Source organism: Drosophila miranda, assembly GCF_003369915.1.
Source record: "Drosophila miranda strain MSH22 chromosome Y unlocalized genomic scaffold, D.miranda_PacBio2.1 Contig_Y1_pilon, whole genome shotgun sequence".
Taxonomy (NCBI): Eukaryota; Metazoa; Arthropoda; class Insecta; order Diptera; family Drosophilidae; genus Drosophila; species Drosophila miranda.
Genome location: NW_022881603.1, coordinates 23,871,928 through 23,893,893, shown reverse-complemented (window position 1 = coordinate 23,893,893; position 21,966 = coordinate 23,871,928). Strand labels below are relative to the sequence as shown.

Below are 21,966 nucleotides of genomic sequence, written 5' to 3'. Positions count from 1 at the left end.
CCCCCTTCCGCCCCCGCAAAGGACGAAAATCTGGGGCATCCACAAATCTCAGAGACTATTAAGGCTAGAGTAACCAAATTTGGTATCCGCACTTCTGTTAGATCTCACTATAAAACGTATATCTCAGAATTTCGCCCCACCCCCTTCCGCCCCCACAAAGAACGAAAATCTGTTGCATCCACAATATTGCACATTCGGGAAAACTAAAAACGCAGAATCATAGATAATAACTATATCTATCAGATTGCTGAATCTGGATCAGATCGGATCATTTTTGTAGCCAAAAGCAAGGAATCAATTTGCAGTGGCCACGCAGCGCTCGACGTCACGCTCAGACTGATTTTCTGTCTCTCTCGCACGCACTCTTTGTCGTGTGGTTCAATATTAGCGGCGTCTGCCGGAGGAGAGCCATACTGACTTAGTATCGGGTATAACTGTAGAGTTGCGGTGTACGCAGCAACTCACAACGTTCCCCCTCGTTTTTTTCTCTTTTCTGTTCTCGAATGAAAACAAATTCAAATGATTAAATAAATTTTCTAGCATTTTTCTCAGACAAACGACACTCAGCGTCTCAGGAATTTGTATAGAGAAAATGTTTTTAAATATGTGTGGACCCATGATGAAATCCGCTTGTTGGGGCAGATCAACAATCAACATATACTATATATATTTTATAGGATTTTAGTTGATCTTTGGGGAAAATCACTCGACAAGTGTCTTAGATTTTCCATAAGTTTGCCATAATTTATCGTGGAATTAATATGAAAAAAATATTCATTTTGCGTGCTGAAAAGATCCCCTGGACTTTGTTTGTCTATCTAATGTTCAATAAATCGATGATAATATGCTTGCCATAAGGAAGGTGGAGCCAGGGGTTGGAGGAGACAGCCAGAACGTGGCAAATCTGTTGTGGAATTTATTTTTGTAAAAGATTTTCCAAATCGTTGCACAAAACCGAGCTCAAGGGCAGATTATGGGGCTTAATGTTTTCTCTGTCTTTTCCAGTCTCTCCCAATCTCCCCTTTGCTGCCGCCAATGGCGTCCTCTTTCCTTATGGCTGGAGAAATGGCGTCTTTTTATACCCGATACTCAAAATGAGTATTGGGGTATATTAGATTTGTGGTAAAAGTGGATGTGTGTAACGTCCAGAAGGAATCGTTTCCGACCCCATAAAGTATATATATTCTTGATCAGCATCAATAGCCGAGTCGTTTGAGCCCTGTCTGTCTGTCCGTCTGTCCGTCTGTCCGTCCCCTTCAGCGCCTAGTGCTCAAAGACTATAAGAGCTAGAGCAACAATGTTTTGGACCCAGACTTCTGTGATATGTCACTGCTACAAAAATATTTCAAAACTTCGCCCCGCCCACTTCCGCCCCCACAAAGGACGAAAATCTGTGGCATCCACAATTTTAAAGATATGAAAAAACCAAAAACGTAGAATTGTAGAGAATGACCATATCTTTAAGACTGCGGAATCTGAATTGGATCGTATTATTATTATAGCCAGCATCAAGAAAACAATTTCATTTTTTCTCGCCCTGTCTCTCTCTAACACACACGTAGCATAGCCGGCTTTGCTTAGAGTAAAACATTAGCGCCTAGATCTCAGAGACTACAAAAGCTAGAGCAACCAAATTTGGTATCCACACTCCTAATATATCGGACCGAGACGAGTTTGTATCAAAATTTCGCCACACCCCCTTCCGCCCCCGCAAAGGACGAAAATCTGGGGATATTCAAAAATCTCAGAGACTATTTAGGCTAGAGTAACCAAATTTGGTATCCGCACTCCTGTTAGATCTTACTATAAAACGTGTATCTCAAAATTTCACCTTACCCCCTTCCGCCCACACAAAGGACGAAAATCTGTTGCATCCACAATATTGCACATTCGAGAAAACTAAAAACGCAGAATCATAGATAATGACTATATCTATCAGATTGCTGAATCTGGATCAGATCAGGTCATTTTTGTAGCCAAAATCAAGAAATCAATTTGCAGTGGCTACGCAGCGCCACTAGCTTTTGTAGTCTCTGAGATCTAGGCGCTAATGTTTTACTCTAAGCAAAGCCGGCTATGCTACGTGTGTGTTAGAGAGAGACAGGGCGAGAAAAATGAAATTGTTTTCTTGATGCTGGCTATAATAATAATACGATCCAATTCAGATTCCGCAGTCTTAAAGATATGGTCATTCTCTACAATTCTACGTTTTTGGTTTTCTCATATCTTTAAAATTGTGGATGCCACAGATTTTCGTCCTTTGTGGGGGCGAAAGTGGGCGGGGCGAAGTTTTGAAATATTTTTGTAGCAGTGACATATCACAGAAGTCTGGATTCAAAACATCGTTGCTCTAGCTCTTATAGTCTTTGAGCACTAGGCGCTGAATGGGACGGACAGACGGACAGACGGACAGACGGACGGACGGACAGACAGACAGGGCTCAATCGACTCGGCTATTGATGATGATCAAGAATATATATACTTAATGGGGTCGGAAACGATTCCTTCTGGACGTTACACACATTCACTTTTCCCACAAATCTAATATACCCCAATACTCATTTTGAGTATCGGGTATAAAAAGATCCGATAAAGTGTCAACAGATACCGCATGTATGGCCTGATGGCCCCTGAATGGAGCCTGCATGACAGGGAACGGATGGAGAGGCCGTGTATTCAATTCTTGAATGTCACCTGAATGGGGAAAAAAGTTGAAGCATTGAGTGGGCACGGGCTTTTGAATGGGGAGACTGAACTGATTTAAAGGGACAGAGCATGGAGCTCGGACCTCTTCAGCTCGGTGTCCGCTAAGTGCTGTTTCTATTGAATGTTCAAAACTCAGGCAACGAGTCAGCGGTTAAAAGCTAACCAAAAACTATAGCTATGGAATGTGTGGAAAATAATTTAAAATAATGTAATCTTCTTTCTGCTTAAAGTTAAAGCATTGGCTCAGGAGTCGTTTTGGTCTTATGTTCTGTTAAATGTGACCTGGGGCCTCGGCCCCGCCTTCAATGTGTTTTCAGTTTGTTTGCTGTGCCAGCGGCAGCCTTTGAACATGTCATTGACCGTGTACCCGTGTCCATGGACATGTTCCTGCCCCATATCCAAGCCCATCGCGATGACATCGTTGGCTGTGATTGGATGTGGAAGCCGTTTGTTTAAGGTTTCCCTTTGAACATCATCTGCTTGGCCATTTGTATATTTTCATGACCGCCTGACAGCCGCCGCACAGCTGTTGCTGTACGAAAATTAATGTTTGGGGCCCACAGGTGGCCTTAAGGTCAGGGTTATGCATACTCGCACATAACTGGTTCCCCTTTTCCCCATTTCCGTTGGGAGCACTTGCTGCCCAAAGTTCTCGTTGTAGTTCCCATCATCCTGTTTTACCGCCCCACAACAATCTGAGCGGCGTGTCAACGTAAATGAGCTCTAAATGAAAATGACAGATTTTTATTACGCATACGCCACGTTGTCTTAGAGGCAGCCATAACATATAATGGGACATCGTTTTGTAGGGTAAACACGAAATTGGCTATCGTGGTGTTTTTTATACCCGATACTCAAAATGAGATTTGTGGTAAAAGTGGATGTGTGTAACGTCCAGAAGGAATCGTTTCCGACCCCATAAAGTATATATATTCTTGATCAGCATCAATAGCCGAGTCGATTGAGCCCTGTCTGTCTGTCCGTCTGTCCGTCTGTCCGTCCGTCCGTCCGTCCGTCCGTCCGTCCGTCCCCTTCAGCGCCTAGTGCTCAAAGACTATAAGAGCTAGAGCAACGATGTTTTGGATCCAGACATCTGTGATATGTCACTGCTACAAAAATATTTCAAAACTTTGCCCCGCCCACTTCCGCCCCCACAAAGGAGGAAAATCTGTGGCATCCACATTTTTAAAGATACGGTAAAACCAAAAATGCAGAATCGTAGAGGATGACTATATGTTCTAAAGTGTAAAATCTCAACCAGATCGTATAATTATTATAGCCAGAATCAAGAAAACAATTTCATTCTTTCTCGCTCTGTCTCTCTCTAACACACAGGTTTCATGGTCGGCTTTGCCAATTGCAAAATATGAGTTCAAGGATCTCAGAACCTATAAGAGCCAGAGCAACCAAATTTGGTATCCACACTCCTGTGATATCTGACCTTGACCGTTTCGTGTCCAAATTTCGCCCCACCCCCTTCCGCCCCCGCAAAGGACGAAAATCTGGGGCATCCACAAATCTCAGAGACTATTAAGGCTAGAGTAACCAAATTTGGTATCCGCACTTCTGTTAGATCTCACTATAAAACGTATATCTCAGAATTTCGCCCCACCCCCTTCCGCCCCCACAAAGAACGAAAATCTATTGCATCCACAATATTGCACATTCGGGAAAACTAAAAACGCAGAATCATAGATAATAACTATATCTATAAGATTGCTGAATCTGGATCAGATCGGATCATTTTTGTAGCCAAAAGCAAGAAATCAATTTGCAGTGGCTACGCAGCGCCCGACGTCACGTTCAGACTGATTTTCTGTCTCTCTCGCACTCTTTGTCGTGTCGTTTAATATTAGCGGCGTCTGACGGAGGAGAGCCATACTGACTTAGTATCGGGTATAACTGTAGAGTTGCGGTGTCCGCAGCAACTCACAACGTTCCCCCTCGTTTTAGTTTAAACTTCACGTCTCTTACGATGATTATGACACATACATATGCGTGTGGGTGGGTGTATCTGCTGTCTCTCTCTATCTCTGTATTGCCACCTTTGGCGGCTGTTTAGCCCCAGTGCCATACATTGGGGGCCGCTCAATCGCCTCTTATTCTCTCTCAGAGCCTCCGGGCGCAGATGTTTACACAAAAATTCACTTCATTTAGCTAATTCTGTCATTCCTCCGCCTCCGCCGCATCCATTCCCCTGCATTACGCTTTGATGTGTGACTGCCTCTGTGCCCCATTGTGCCACATCATAATTAACTATCGAAGGAATGTCCTGTGGCATTCGACTATATACTGTATAGCATTCTGTTCAGAGCAGAAGCTGTAACAGGGCAACCGAGCTGTTAGCACCCCAGGCTAACAGCCTGTTATCGCTGCTGGGTGCCGCGCTCAGTTAACAGCCAGTTACATAGCCCTCTGCCTCGCTCTCGGGCTCTCGGTTCGGTGCGCTCCCACGATCCGTATGTCGCTCACGGTAGTCTTAGCATGTAAGCTACAGGGAGCTACGTTTCCCACCCCGCTACAAGCTGCCGTCGTGCACATACGCGCACCTACAATCTACATATACATAAATACATGGAATATATTTATTGGAACCATTCTGACTTCTTCTTTTGGATATTTTCCCACTCGTCGCTGAAAAGCCGCTCCGGTGATTCGCCCTCCTACAAACACATTCTATGTACATATGTCTCTCTGGGAGCCTCAGTTGGGCCTCAAAATAAATTGAGGGAATTTACGATTTCCCTTTGTCCTTAAGCTGGTGGTCCTCCCCCTTTGGCTCCACTCTCTAATTGGCCTGCATTTGATTTCACATACTCGTTCCGGGCTTTGTTCGATTTTGTTCGGGAATCCGGGAATTGGTTTTTCTGCTGCTGGGATTGGCTTTTCCTTTTGTAGATCTGGCAGTTAAGGGAGCTGTTAAGTGAGGGAAATTGACTTGAATATAATTAAAAGAGGGGAAAGAGGATATTTATTACAGAGTAGGCTGCGATACGGTTAATTTTTTTCAGCCATTACCTCTTCAAGATGCCAACCCACCTCCTTAATGCCCGAATGAAACCTTATATCTTTGTTCTGCCATTTGCTTCTGTGGCTGTGCTTCTGTTTCGATGGAAATTTGGGACCCAGACAGTTGGAACTATTTTCCAAGGAATGGATTTTGATCTGAAGAGTTCAGCAAACAGAGCTGTGCCCCAAATGTACCAGTGCAGTGGAAATTGGGTAATTTACAAATGACTGCAAAGTTGTGCCAACAGTGAATGTATTTGCATTTGACCAAGTTTGTCTGTGAGTTTCGGTTGCGGTTTGGGTTTCGTTTTGAGTTTCGGCACGGCTCGGACTGCTGGAAGCCCTTTAAGTGTATGCATAAATATTTTCGCTAGTTCTGTCTAGTGTGCGGAGTGCTTGGGGCACCGGAAATGTGCTCCACTTGACTCCCATACAGTACAGTACCATCCTCACAACTCCACTGCGATCTAGTCCTCGCTCCAGCACCAATTGTCACTGGCAGTGGGCTCTGTCACGTTCTGCCCGGTCCCTGTCCTCTCTCCTGGCCAAACATTGTTGGTTCAAAGGAACAGAACACGAGGCTTGTCGTGTTCTACGCGCCCCCAGTCAGTTGCCGGGGGTCGACAGTGTCCACTACAACAAATTTTTGGGGCTAAGTGGTGGGGTACCTGGTGGCGCGACCTGGCCGGACTGGGCTCAACCTTTTGTCATGCCGGAGCCCCTTTGCTCTGGGTTCTAAACCTCCTCCTGCTCATCCTGCTCATCCTACTCCTAGTCTGCTTTTGTTCATCCCATCCCCTTCTCCCACTGCTCTGCAACCCCCAACTCTTCTCTTGACAGTTTTCAGGTACAGCCAACAGCCGGGAAGAGGCTTTTAAGCCTTGTCTCCTGGTGGTCCTCCTTCTAGTCGTTGCAGATTTTAATTGAATTAAGAATTTTCGTAGGATGCATCTTAAAGGCAATCTGGCCAATCCATTTCGCTTGAAAGCCTTGAAGCTACTCCAACTACATTTCCACCGTCTTCCAAAACTCGAATAGAATTTTCTGGGAATTTGATTTGCTCCCCCTCCTGTCTGGTCTGCTATTGTCTCTCAGACATACATACATGCATGCTAAAGTGTGCGTGGGGAGGCGTGATCAAACAGTCGCGTGTCAGCCGCGACAAACAGGAAAACAATTGCAGGGACAGATAAATAGAGAGAGCGGGAGCTGTGGAGTCGGAAAAATCAGTGGATTGAAAACCAAGTGCCGCCCTGCAGTAAAAGCATTTTCCCCATTTCCATTTCCATTTACAATGCTGTGGTTCTTGTGGTTGGAATGGAGTGTTGTTAGAGGGGACTCCCATTGTCTGTCTATGGCATGTCCTCTCCTGATTAGGCACCAGATCGCTGGGGAATTGCTGTGGCGATTTGTATCGCTCCTCCCCCGATTGCCAGCAATGACTTTGTCCGATTTTTTGCTTATTTTTGCTGATTGCCAGTGGAAAGCCATTTGATATTATCTGATTTGGTCTTGCCATAATGGTTCGAGCGCGAAATGTCATACGCCGTTGTATATTTTTACTGGGAACTGCAGATGGGATTGTTATGGTAATGAGCATTTAAATTTAATCAATACCTCCATTATTTTTTCAGAAATTAGCAAGAAATTTCTTAAATATTTCTTAAGGGCTCCCTATTAATTCTTCGCCTTTGGGTTTTGGGGAATTTATGTACCTAAATGTGTTCCCCTCTTGTGAAAGATCATCGAAGGGTGACTTTTGATTAAATTGTTCTTAGTTTTATAGGTTTGTTCTGCATTTTTGAGATCCATTTATCCTTTGTTACATTCCCCGAATTGATTGTTATTTACCCATTTCCCGCAGAGAACCCAACGAATGCTTTATGGCACCCTAAAGAATTCGCTCTCAAATAATCTGTTAATGTGTGTGTGTGTGTAGGAAGCTGGGTTGCATACGGTACATAAACCGTCTACAGTTTGGTCGTCGCTACTAGAACTTGAACCAGTTGGACTGCGGAGTGGATATCCTACGGTGCGCAAGGGAGGGTCTGAAGACACGGCGACAGCCTCTGATGATTGCGATGGAAGATGAGTGACAGGCAGTTATGGTACTGTTTCTGATACTGATTTTATTGATAAAACTGATTCTTATTTATAGGTAATAAAAGGTACAAAAGTGCTGAGTCTGTAAAATATATGTTTTGTGTATTATGGATAATTTTAGTGTCTGGTGGGCAATTGCGATATTTTGATGGTCAGCAACTGCCCCGCTGTCTTCGCCCTCTGCGGAGAGAGTGCATTGTCAGCAGAACTCACTGCAGTGTCCAGTGTATTGTCGTGAGGTATTATATTACATGTTAAATAGAACACTGTGTCACGGTGCCACTGTGTTATGCCGACGGGTATTATAAACTATTACTTAAGCATATTTCTGCAACTGAACATTCTCCCGGCCGTTGAAACTGTGTTCAACCATCGTTCAAGTCGACGGCAAACCGGCGTGCAAGGGGTATAGGGGGTGATGACATGGCTGGATCGGGATTTGATGGCCTTGGTTTCCATAGTTGATACTTCTTCCGGAAAATGAAGGCAATGATCAATAGAATTGATATTGCTAGGGCTGCATAAGCAGCGAGTTGATGGTGCTGCACGGTGGTGAGATGGTGTGGCAGCTCGTGATGATTGATGGCTGATAGTTGCTGGCGTAGATCATCAAGTTCTTGAAGAAAGTCTGATGTCTGGTTCTTCAGTTGCCACATTGGTGGCGAGGGTGATGTCTCCGGTGGGCTCACGTCACCAAACCGAGTGTAAGTCGATTTTACTTCGCTGATTGTGGTGCTGAAGGTGCTGATGCTTACTTCAGTATTGCGAGCAGTGCAACCAGGGGACGGAGAGTAGACCAGTTCCTTCCAGTGTTATGGTTGACGGAACTCCGTTGCATACTGCTTGAGGTTTAGTTGTAGAATGCGTTGCGAAGATCCATTTATTTGGATGCTGAGTTTTTAGCCACACCGTGTCAGCCTTTGTGTGTGTTACCTGACACAGTGTTTCTGTTTTATTGTTAAACAGGTGTCACTGATGGCGATTGTCCACATTGAAGATCGTCTGATGGTCAAAGCAGATGAACTCCTCGTTGTGTACTTTAAGACAACGTCGGAATTCCTCTTGGGTAGTGCCCATGAACTGGTCTCGGTGGATGTTCACCGTTACTATGGTGGTTCTGAGGTCAAATAGACTCCAGCTTGTTGAATCCCAAAACGGAATTGGGATGATGCTGAAGACTTCGAGCTGAGCTGTTGAGACTAGCGGTAGCGTCAGCTTGAAGATGACGTGTTTTGCAGTCGGGGTTCCTTCGGCTCGCATGATTCTGTATAGTTGAATCAACTCCTTCGTTGTGACCGGCAGCATTTGATCTTGTGGCAAATGATCCCGTATCTGGTCTAGTTGGTCTATTAGTTGCTCGGGGGACACCAGCGTGGGGCTTATTCTCCGATGATGAATACCGATTAGGACATCAGATATGTCGGACTGCATTCGTTGGAGATGATGCGACCCATTGGCCACTTCATTACAGGAAGGTTGTCTTCCTTAAACAAAACTTATAATCCTTCAGGTACGTTTGGTGAAGCGGTCTTCCATTTATGCCGAGCTTGCAATTCTTGGAGGTATTCTGTAGACCATTGTTTCCAGAATGAATGCTTTAGGCGCGATACCAATTCCCAGCGCTTGACCAATGTTCTTCCTTGATGATCAGTATTGACGTCAGGAGGCGTTGTCAATGGTTCACCAATCAAGAAGTGTCCTGGGGTGAGCGCTGTTGTATCACTGGGATCATTTGACATTGGAGTGATGGGTCGAGAATTGAGAATTGCTTCAATTTCGATTATCACTGTGTTTAGTTCTTCAAATGTCAATGAGGCTGTGTTGGAGGTTGTTACCAACAGCTTTTTTGCTGATTTTACCGCCGCTTCCCAGAGGCCGACAAACGATGGAGCCCTGGGAGGAATGAATTTAAAATCCACTTGTTTTTTATTGCAATGATTCGTGATCAGAGCACTTGCCTTTGAGCTGAATATAGAGTCTTCTAATTCTTTAAGCTGGTTGCTTGCACCCACAAAGTTCGTTGCATTGTCGCAATGAATAGTTTGGCACTTCCCACGTCTGCTTTAGAATCGACGCAGGGTGGCCAAGAATGCATCTGTGGTCAGGTCGCTTACCAGCTCCAGGTGTACTGCCTTTGTGGAAAAGCAGCAGAACACGGCGATGTATGCCTTATCTGGTCTTTTGCCTCGGATCTTATGGTGGATCGAGATTGGTCCACAGTAGTCGACGCCTGCATTAAGAAACGGGCGTGCTTGTGTGACTCGTTGTGCTGGGAGATTGCCCATGATCTGGTGCATCAGCTTTGGTCTAGCCTTGGTGCATCTAACACAGCTGTGGATGATGCTTCTAGCCATTGTCTTGTCATTGAAAATCCAATATTGTTGTCTTGCGATTGCCCTTAATGCCTGAGCACCACAATGCATGTTCTCCTCATGTAGCTCCCGCAAGATCATTTTGACGATTGGGTCATTGTAAGTCAGCAAAACTGGGTGTTTTGCGTTGTATGGAAGTGGAGCTTCTTCAACTACCACCAACTCGGATGAGCTCCTAGGAAGGGAGATAACGATATGATCGAGCTCTTTCTATCCACAGTCTTATAGCGTTGGAACTGTTTTAACTCTGCTGTAAACTCGACTTGTTGTATGGTTCGCAGGATTATAGTGCGGGCGTGAGTCAGTTCTTCTGGTCTTGGTGTTCGCTCTGTTGGTTTTGTAGCAGAAGCGTAACATATATGCCACAATGCGTTGCAGTTTGTGAAACGAGTTGCTATGTCTGCAAGTATATAATTCGTCCCCAAGTGCGCTAGGTGTGATTGGCAATCTTTTCTCTCAAGATTGCTGGGTTCTATGTTGGGTGCCTTCGTCCAGTTGTCTCGAGATCCGTGCAGGAATAATGGTCCATATAACCACAGATTGTGATCTGCCAGTCTGCTTGCTGCGATTCCTCTCGACAGGACATCGGCTGCGTTGTTGGCCGATGACACGTGACGCCATTGTGACTGGTTTGTTAATGCCTGGATTTTGGCTATTCGATTTTCCACAAAGGTATGGTATGTTGATGACGATGCGTTTATCCAGGATAACACAACGGTGGAATCACTCCAAAACCATCCTGAAACCGTGTTAATGTCCATGTGCAGATCCTGTCGGACTCGGTTTGTGAGCTCGGCACCGAGGACTGCAGCACAAAGTTCTAACCGTGGTAGCGATTGTTTGGCTGTCGGCGCCACACGTGATTTCGGACAGAGAAGTCTTACTGACACTTGGTTGTTTTTGTATGTAGCAGTTCTGATGCATCTACAAACGTATGGAGTTCTTGGGTAACTGGAATTTTACCATCGTAGGTATGCCGGGGAATTTGCATTTTGTTCCGGTATTCTTTCCATTCGGTTTGGTGTTGTAATGGTAATTCGTCATCCCAATCCAGTTTGAGCTCCCAAAGTTGTTGCATGAAGATTTTTGCCTTTACTACCACCAGTGCAAAGAGTCCTAGTGGGTCAAAGATTTGGGCCAGTTCGGAACATACCACCCGTTTGGTGATGCGTGTAGCCTGGCTTTTCTGTGTTCGTCCACACAATGTATCCTTCTTCGGCATCCAGATGAGACCCAGAGTTTTCACGCTGTAGTGCTCTAGTGTCTCTCCTAGTTTTACATCGGTTACAATATCCTCTTTGGGGATTCCTTGGAGAAGTTGCTCATTGCTGGAGCACCACTTGCGCAATTTGAATCCGGACGGTAGCAATATCTTATTTAGTTCTTGTCGAACATGAATTGCCTCTGGAATCGCGTTTGCTCCAGTTAGACAGTCGTCAACATAGAAATCGGTTTTTAATGTTGTTGATCCTACTGGTAGTCTGCCTTTGTATTGTATTACCAAGTGATCCAGACATTTCGTTGCTAGGAACGGAGCAGCTGTTGTCCCATATGTTACTGTTTTCAGGCGATAGTACCTGATATCTTCGGATGGATTGTTTCTCCAGACTATCATCTGATGGAATTGATCCTCCGGATTCATCCACACTTGCCGTTACATCTTTTCTATGTTCGCTGTGAATACGTACTTATGAATTCGAAATCGTAGCAGAATGGACATAAGTTCGCTCTGAACGGTGGGTCCAGCCTGCAGAATGTCGTTCAAAGATTTCCCGCTTGTTGATTTGCATGAGGCATCGAATACTACCCGAAGCTTTGTGGTGGTGCTCTCAGGTTTGAGTACACAATGATGTGGAATGAAGTAGTGCCTTTTGGGAACTTTTGATGCTGGCACAATATTCATATGTCCTAGTCCTTCATACTCTTCCATGAAGTCCAGCTCTTCCAAGTTTCTGTTGAGCTTCGCCGCTCCAACGCTAGGAATCTTTTTGTTGCGGTTTCCAACGACTCCCACAGGGCTGAAGGGTGTTCGGAAAATGGGAGCTTTACAATAAAACGGCCGTCTGAAGCTGTCTGAAGATTTTCTATAAAATGAGCTTTCCACCGTGCTTCCACTGGAGTGCGTGGTTTGTCTTCCGTCTCTAGATTGTCCAGAGTCCAGAATCTTTCCATGAGCTCGTTTACTCCCGTTGCACAAATGGGTGAGGAATTGTGGGCAGATTTGACTTTTCTTGCCACAATCCATCCCAGTTTCGTGTTTTGTAGCAACGGGCCTCCTGTCCTTAGCTGCTGTTGATCTGGTAGCAGCAGCGAGTAGTAATGCTCGGCTCCGATTAGCATGTCGATTTTGCCTGGCTTATGGAAGTTTGGATCTGCCAGTTCTCACTGCTTGGTACGTTTAAGCTCTCTGAATCGAGTGCCTGAGCTGGTTGATCAGCTATTATCTGTGGTAATACGAAAGCTTCAATTCTTTGCGTAAAACCATTGTGAAGGTTTTTCATGAGCACATTTACTCGTGCTCTGCTGGTCTTTGATTGACCTCCAATTCCTTCGATCCGTAATGTTGTGTCTTTTAGTTTGAGTGACAACATTGATGCCATTCGTTCAGAGATCAAGTTTATGTGTGATCCTGAATCTAGCAGTGCTCTGAAATTAGCAACCTGCCCGTTGTTGGCTTCTACTGCCACCTTTGCTGTGGCCAGAAGATTGTAACTATTGTTACTTGCTGCACCAACCGTCGGGCCTCTTGATTCTGTAGCTGCGCCTGATGCTGTTTCCAAATGTAGCATCGTGCTGTGCTTCTTGTCACACTTGAAGCAGTTTCGACCAGGGCACGCGTTTGTTTTGTGATTTGTTTTAAAACAATTAACGCACATTTTTTGTTTTTGTACCCAATTTAGTCGTTCTGATGGAGATTTGGAGCGAAATTCTTCGCATCCGTAGAGCCAATGGCATTTCTTGCAGAATGTGCATAAGGGTGCTCGCGCTCTCCCTGTGTTTGCGGATGCACATGTCGTGCCTTTTGGCTCTCTCCTTGTAGCTGGTGGCTTCTTACTGGTTCCTAAAACCCGAATTCTTTGCTCCAAGAACTGAAGCATCGTATCCAGCGCCTGAATGTCCTTTGAGCTTCCCAATGATTGCTCATACAAGGCCTTATTTGTTACATCCAGTTTGTTTCTGATAATGGCAATCAATATCGGATCCCATGTAGATATATTGATGCCCAATCCCTTTAATGATGCAAGGGATTCTATGGTTGTTATATACAACTCTTTTAATGACTTGGGATCGTCATTAATTGTTTGGTGATTGAGGAAGCGGTTCAGTACCGTGTTCGAAACATCTCTGGGATTGTTGTATTCGTCAACTAGAATTTACCAAGCGGCTTCATAATTTTCTTCCTTTAGACCGATATGGCGAGTCAATCTTTCTGCCTCGCCGGTAACGGTGGTTTTAAGATACCACATCTTTTTCATCGTAGGCATGTTGGTCTCATGCACCATGCATGAGAACAGATCGAAGAACTGGGTCCATTTTAATAGATCCCCAGCAAACTTTGGGATGCTGATGCGTGGAAGCTGCACGTTATCCGTGTTTGATGTGGCTGATTTTGCCAATGCTCTTTGGACCTTACTTTCCAGTGTTAGGTAGGATTCCATGTCATATCCTCCTTCCGCTGGGTCCTCGTATTACTCATTAATTGTGAAGTGGACTTCCTGCGCTTGAGTCCATAGTGATTTTATCAAATTACTTGATGTGCGTCCTTCCGCCTCTGAAAGTTGTTTCAGATTGCGTTTAACGGACTCTACTATGGCCTTTTGTCGGCGACATAGTGAAAGCAGTTTGCTGTAATCCTTCGAGGACTGCTGGACCGGACCGCTTTCTTTGGGACTTATTGGAGGATTCTCATGCTTTTCTTTAAAGACGATTTGACGTTCCCCACGAGCACTAGACGTCTGTGATAGCTTATCCATGCATTCGGTATACATCGTAATGTATTGTTTACATGTTGTACGTAAGTCTTCACGGAATTTTACGTATTCATCCGTTTTGTCTGTATCGCGAAGTTTGGAGTCGTTTTTGTTGAAGCGATTCCACGCATTTTCGAGTTCTGATATTTTGGCTTGAAAATAAGAGGCCGTTTGCTTTCGTTCTTGGGAATCTTTTTTAAAGTTCCGAATGCACCTCGATATTTCCTCACCAATCTCTTGCTGCACATCCATCGCCATTGTAGCGGCAGCTTCTGCCTCCATATGTGTATCCATTCTATCTGTTTGTAGTTATTACTTTTGACCCGTTGGGAGTGTTTTATTTGCTTTGCAGCTGGATACGCTCTGAATCGCAACCGTTGTCGGTCAGAAAGGTAATAGTACAGGTGATGTGTTGAATGGAGGGATTTGTGCTGTTTCCAATCTATGGAACGTACGGAACAACAAAAATAGATTACCTTGGTGGTAATCGAATTCTATAGCTGTTTTTCTGTTGGCTGATAACCTGAATATGTCAGATTTGCCAAAGTGATACTTATTGGTAGGAGATGCTACCGTAAGTGTATGGCCTGATGCCAAATTTTTATTGAAGATGTCCTGTTGACTGCTTCAATCTTATGTCCAGATCGAATCCTTTCACTGTAGCTTGTCTGACAGTTTGAAAGGATGACCAAGGTCGGGGTCACCAAATGTTAATGTGTGTGTGTGTGTGTAGGAAGCTGGGTTGCATACGGTACATAAACCGTCTACAGTTTGGTCGTCGCAACTAGAACTTGAACCAGTTGGACTGCGGAGTGGGTGTCCTACGGTGCGCAAGGGAGGGTCTGAAGACACGGCGACAGCCTCTGATGATTGCGATGGAAGATGAGTGACAGGCAGTTATGGTACTGTTTCTGATACTGATTTTATTGATAAAACTGATTCTTATTTATAGGTAATAAAAGGTACAAAAGTGCTGAGTCTGTAAATATATGTTTTGTGTATTATGGATAATTTTAGTGTCTGGTGGGCAATTGCGATATTTTGATGGTCAGCAACTGCCCCGCTGTCTTCGCCCTCTGCGGAGAGAGTGCATTGTCAGCAGAACTCACTGCAGTGGCCAGTGTGTTGTCGTGAGGTATTATATTACATGTTAAATAGAACACTGTGTCACGGTGCCACTGTGTTATGCCGACGGGTATTATAAACTATTACTTAAGCATATTTCTGCAAGTGAACATATTCCATTGCTAAAACGAGGCCATTTCGCGCAGGGACCCGGCCCATCGGTGAACACGGATACAGTGCCATAAACGTTAAGAGGCTAACGACCTACCAGCACTGCATATTTAATGCCCAGGCAATGGGCAATGGGAGAGATCCCGGTCCCGGCTACTGGGGCGAATGAGTGATTTTTGCTCCTTTTACGATGAGTAGCGAGAAAGAAACGATTTCGAATGATTATCCATCCCCCATCCCTCATCCACATGATAATGAAAGGAAATGGAACTGGGAGTTGGGCCGCCAAAGGTGGGGTTACAGTAAACAAATCGAAGTGCGGCAGGAAATGGGGAAAGTGCCAAGGCACACGAGACCCGCAGGCGATGAAGGAATTACTCCTTTAAGGGCCTGCGGTTCATACATCATTTTCTGTGGTATCTTTATGGGTCACGACTCTGCAATTAGGCGATTAAACTAATCAAAACATACCTTTCTTTCCCCAGTCGACACCTCCACCGACGTATGCCCCGTCTGCCGCCGCGTCCGTGTCCTTTAATGAGCCACAAATGGCAACGTCCTCGCTTTTTTGTTCAATATTATGGGCACATCCATCCGAGCAGTCGCAAAACAAACGAGGGGGAACGTTGTGAGTTGCTGCGTACACCGCAACTCTACAGTTATACCCGATACTAAGTCAGTATGGCTCTCCTCCGGCAGACGCCGCTAATATTGAACCACACGACAAAGAGTGCGTGCGAGAGAGACAGAAAATCAGTCTGAGCGTGACGTCGGGCGCTGCGTGGCCACTGCAAATTGATTTCTTGCTTTTGGCTACAAAAATGATCCGATCTGATCCAGATTCAGCAATCTGATAGATATGGTCATTATCTATGATTCTGCGTTTTTAGTTTTCTCGAATGTGCAATATTGTGGATGCAACAGATTTTCGTTCTTTGTGGGGGCGGAAGGGGGTGGGGCGAAATTCTGAGATATACGTTTTATAGTGAGATCTAACAGAAGTGCGGATACCAAATTTGGTTACTCTAGCCTTAATAGTCTCTGAGATTTGTGGATGCCCCAGATTTTCGTCCTTTGCGGGGGCGGAAGGGGGTGTTTCGAAATTTGGACAGGAAACGGTCAAGGTCGGATATCACAGGAGTGTGGATACCAAATTTGGTTGCTCTGGCTCTTATAGGTTCTGAGATCCTTGAACTCATATTTTGCAATTGACAAAACCGACCATGAAACCTGTGTGTTAGAGAGAGACAGAGCGAGAAAGAATGAAATTGTTTTCTTGATTCTGGCTATAATAACTATATGATCTGGTTGAGATTTTACACTCTAGAACATATAGTCATCCTCTACGATTCTGCGTTTTTGGTTTTATCGTATCTTTAAAAATGTGGATGCCACAGATTTTCGTCCTTTGTGGTGGCGGAAGTGGGCGGGGCAAAGTTTTGAAATATTTTTGTAGCAGTGACATATCACAGATGTCTGGATACAAAACATCGTTGCTCTAGATCTTGTAGTCTTTGAGCACTAGGCGCTGAAGGGGACGGACGGACGGACGGACGGAAGGACGGACGGACGGACAGACGGACGGACGGACGGACGGACGGACGGACAGACGGACAGACAGACAGGGCTCAATCGACTCGGCTATTGATGCTGATCAAGAATATATATACTTTATGGGGTCGGAAACGATTCCTTCTGGACGTTACACACATCACCTTTTACCACAAATCTAATATACCCCAATACTCATTTTGAGTATCGGGTATAAAAAAACCCCACAATTAGAAGAGTTTATGCTCTCCCGATATGGCTCTGTCGTCGGGGATCTTATGTATTTGATCGATAATTTGTATAAAAAAGGGCAGCACACTTTTTATATATGTAGATACCAGACTAGATACAATATCTATCCATATATACTTCGATAATGAAATAATTTTTGCACTTGTTCACTTTCTTTCTCTCATATGCATGTATTTTGTTGGTTATTTATAGAACACACAGTAGTAATTCTTTTAGATATTTTCCACTGTTTGTATTTTGAATTTATTAACGGGTCTAGAAACATATATATGGGTATTTATGTAGTTAAATTTTCCACCTTTTTTTTTGTTGGAGGGGGGTTTTCCAAAATTTAACGTTTTCCAAAAACCAAATTCTCGTCAAACTTTTGCCGTTTCGCGGAAATGTGGTTTTCCCGTCCGATCCGTGCCAGAGCAGAGCCGTCGAGTGTATGATTCGATTCGAATCGTGTCGGCGTAATGTTTTCCTTTCGGCTTTCGTTGCGGTGCTTTCCTCTGTGACGACACGGAAAAGCTCTGCAACGTCACTGAGAGCTTTTACGTGCACTTTGCTCTCTCTCTCTTTGTCTGTCTCTCTGGCCTGCTTTCTGGTCATTTGATTTGCTTGTATTTTTTCTTTACGACTTTGCCTTGTTTATCTTTAGTGTCTCTCCCTATCCTCCCCTCCCCCCGTTGTGTGTTTGTTGAGTTCATTTCCTTTCGTTTCGTTTCCCACTGCCCAGCCTCAATGGAGCAGAAAAAGGCAAGAGAGAGAGAGCGAGAGAGAGAGAGAGAGAGAGAGGGAGCGCATTTTGTGGGAGGCGCCTTGTAACAGATATACCCTATTTCCAAAGAGTTAGTTATTTTAGTTGTGCTCCAAAGTTCAGGATCAAAAGTGTCTATTGATGAATATCTATCTGTAAATCTATGTGGAAATATCCTACAAAGTCCTTTAATTTGACACAGAATCTTCCGTTTCCAGGCAGTCGGCTTAGAGTTATAGATTTCCTAAATCTGCCTTAGAAAAGTCGGTATACCTCAAATATTTATGGAAAAAACTTGAAAGTTTCTGTTAATACAGATAGCCGTTTTTTACAGTTTCATCGAATCACTATATCATTAGCTCTGACTAGAAGGGGTATCAAATGCTCCCTTACCCAAAGTTATCCTCCCTCTCTGTGTTTTTCTGTTTCCTTTGTTCCGCTGCTGTTTCCCTCTCCCTCTCTCTCTCGGTCTTTTGTGTTTTGTTGTGTATGGTAGTGTTACCCCATTCCGTTCCCATTGTCCGTTCTATATGATCCGATTTTATGAGCCCCACTGCTGACACCAGCCGCCCACAATATCTAGAACTTGTGACGAGCATCATTTTGGCATTTTATTAATGTGTCGATCCGTGCAAATTGTTAAAGTTGTTTTATTTGTAAGACAGCAGAAGATTAGTATACAAAATTATATGTGCTTCCGAGTAACATACGCAAGAGACAGACGCCGAAAGAAGAATATCGATATGAGAACATCGATGTGAGAACATCGATATGCAGCAGGGCACATGCGCAGTGTTGTTAGAGATCAATATCTAATTATCGTGGCGGTCACTTTGAACACTCCTCCTCAACACAACGCATGTTTACAAACTTTAAATATACTTAACTAATATCCAATAACATGTCAAGCACTTATAAACTATCTTTTAAACCAAATGCGAATACAAATTTATGGTGCTTAACCTTGGCTAAGTTCTTTGTGAGGACATCTGCTATCATCTCATCGGTTGGCAGATACTCAATGTTGACTTCACCTCTCTTGAGAACCTCTCGAATATGATGTATCTTGACGTCGATGTGCTTTGTACGTGCATGAAAAATGGGGTTTCTAGCAGGCTGCTGTGCTCCAATGTTGTCGCCGTACATCTGAATAGCTGACTCCTTGGACATCAGCTTCAAGTCAATCAGTAGGCTGCGAAAGTATATCGCCTCTTTTGCTGCAGATGATAAGGCTATGTACTCTGCCTCCGTGGAACTGAGGGCAACCGTCGATTGCTTTCTTGACTCCCAAGAAACCGCTCCTCCTGCCAACATGCATACATAGCCAGTGAATGACTTTCGGTTCGTCATATCACTTGCCCAATCTGCATCAACAAAACACTCAATTGCCTTTCCTTGCTTTGTGTAGCATATCTCCCAGTCGATAGTTTTTGCCAAATATCGAAGGATGTGCTTGGCTGCCGCTTCATGCTCGGAATGAGGATCCTTGTTACGTTGTGCTAATTTGTTCACCGAATGCGCAATGTCCGGACGAGTCATAACAGCAAGATAAGATAACTCTCCAATTAGCTTTTGGAACGATGTGATGTCGACCCTGCGGCAGTCCTCTTTGTTGCATGCCACCTGGTAACCAGCTTCAAGAGGCGTGGACGTCTGTCGACAATCTTTCAAATTGTACTGTTCGAGCAACTCTCTAATATACTTCCGTTGGCTGATTGAAATCGCACCCGTACTGTCTTCACGTTTCACCTCAATACCTAAAAAGTATTGCATAGGCCCGATGTCAACCACATCAAATTCTGCTGCGATCTTTATCTTGATATCAGATATATCATCTAGGTCCTTACACGCCAAAATAATGTCATCTACGTAGACAGCTATTAGACACATATTTTTACCTGGCTTACAATACAGACAGGGTTCGTTGACAGTCGGTATAAAACCAATGCGTCTCAGCGTTGCATCCAACGTAGATTTCCACACTCTTCCTGATTGTTTTAGGCCATATATACTTTTGTGAAGCCTCAAAACGTGATTTGGGTGAACTTCGCTGATGAAGCCCTCAGGTTGTCTCATAAAAACCTCATCTTCCAATTCGCCGTTGAGATACGCCGTGACAACATCCATTTGATGTAGGTGGAGACCATGTTCGACTGCAAGTGCAATTATCAACCTGATAGTTGCGTGGCGTACAACTGGTGCAAATGTTTCCTTGTAGTCGATCCCGTAGCGTTGGCTACAACCTTTCGCCACCAGACGTGATTTGAGCCTGTTCACGCTTCCATCCGGATTGGACTTAACTGCATAAACCCATCTGCATCCAATGGACTTTTTCCCGCTAGGCAATTTAGTAAGCGATCACGTGCCGTTCTTCACGAGAGATTCGTACTCGTCCTTCATTGATGCTTTCCATATCTCGCCTTCAGTAGACCGTTCAGCTTGTGCGTAGTTTTGTGGAACTTGTACGTCTGCTGCCAGTATCGCATTGAGCATATGATACTGCTTCCTTGGTCGTCCTGGTTTGCCCGTCCGTACTATAGTTGGGCGTCCTGGTCCTCTTATTGGTTCTGGAATTACAAGAATGTCATTACTAGACCTAATCTCCGCCTGATTTTCTGGCTCATTTTCTGGATCTTTAAATTGCTCGCTATCCATTTCGGGTTCAGAGTCCTGGTTTTGTTGAACCTCAATTGATGCCATGTCATTGGAACATGATGCATCTAGTTTGCCCCCTTCAGGTTCTACAAAAATGACATCCCTACTCTCTACGAGTTTCCTGGTTTCTTTACTGACCAAACGGTATGCTTTGGCCGTATCCGAGTAGCCCACCATTATATACTCTAAGCCTTTCTGTGCGAACTTTGATTTCTTTGTTTTATCTAGAGCTATCGCTACTGAGCCAAAAACTCTTAAATGCGATACCACTGGCTTTCTACCTGTTCATATTTCAAAAGGTGTCACCCCGCTCAAGCAGCTGCTTGCCACTCTATTTCGCAAATACGTGGCAGTTCGAATCGCTTCTGCCCAATAGCATTCACTTAACCCAGCATGCAGCAGCATACTTCTTGCCATTTCTACCAATGTTCTGTTGGCCCTTTCTGCAACTCCGTTTTGTTGAGGTGTATATGGCACTGTTAAGTTTCGCTGTATTCCATTTTGGTTTAGGTAATTATCAAAAACGTTTGATAGGTATTCTCGGCCATTGTCACTTCGTAAAACCTTGACTTTTCTCCCAGTTTGGCACTCAACTTGACTTTTAAATTCTTTAAAAGCCTCGAAAACCTGATCTTTGGTTTTTAGAAAACTTACTGATACATATCTTGAACAATCATCAATAAATGTGGCGAAATATCGATTGCCTCCCATTGACTGCTTTTGCATTGGACCGCATACATCAGTATGTATTAAGTCTAGAACGCCCTTTGACCTGTTTGTGCTCGATTGAAATGTTTGCACGCAAATTTTACTTTTTGCGCATGTTGCACACACTTGTTTTGGCTTGTATATGCCCTTGAGACCTTTAATGCGTCAAAATGTACATGGCCGAACCTATTGTGCCATTTGAATGCATATGCCTCAACATTTAAAATGTTCATACACTTTTCCTGATTGTCCTGAACCATAAACAATCCATTTTCCAGATGTGCCTTTATAACTATTTTTCCGTTTTCAAAAATCATCGCTTGATTTTTCTCAAACACAATTTTTTTTCCATGTTTTAATAGTTTTGTGACTGATATAAAATTGTACTGCAAATCTGGTACCAAGATAACATTTTCCAGCGTAACGGATCTATCACCGAACTTTACTTGAACAGTTCCATGCCCTTTAGCAATAAGTGATTTACCGCCGGCTTAAAATACTTTTTGATTATCTTCCGTGAACGACACAAAGCGTTCCTTGTCACAACATAGATGCGCCGTTGCGCCACTGTCTATGCACCATGCATTTAACATCTGGTCATTTGGCTTAGCTAAATTTAGGATTGGTACATATTTTTCTGGTTCCACTTTGGCATATTCGG

General features: G+C 44.1%; 1 protein-coding gene across 1 annotated transcript in view; it reads right to left on the bottom strand.

Annotated features, from left to right (window-relative positions):
• LOC117190772 (GTP-binding protein RAD-like) overlaps positions 1–16,048 on the bottom strand; it is a 50,419-nt gene extending 34,371 nt beyond the window's left edge. Inside the window, exon 1 of the mRNA XM_033395830.1 lies at positions 15,869–16,048. The gene's annotated coding sequence lies outside the window, so the exon portion shown is untranslated. The remainder of the gene's footprint in view (positions 1–15,868) is intronic.
• Between the last annotated feature and the right edge of the window lie 5,918 nt (positions 16,049–21,966).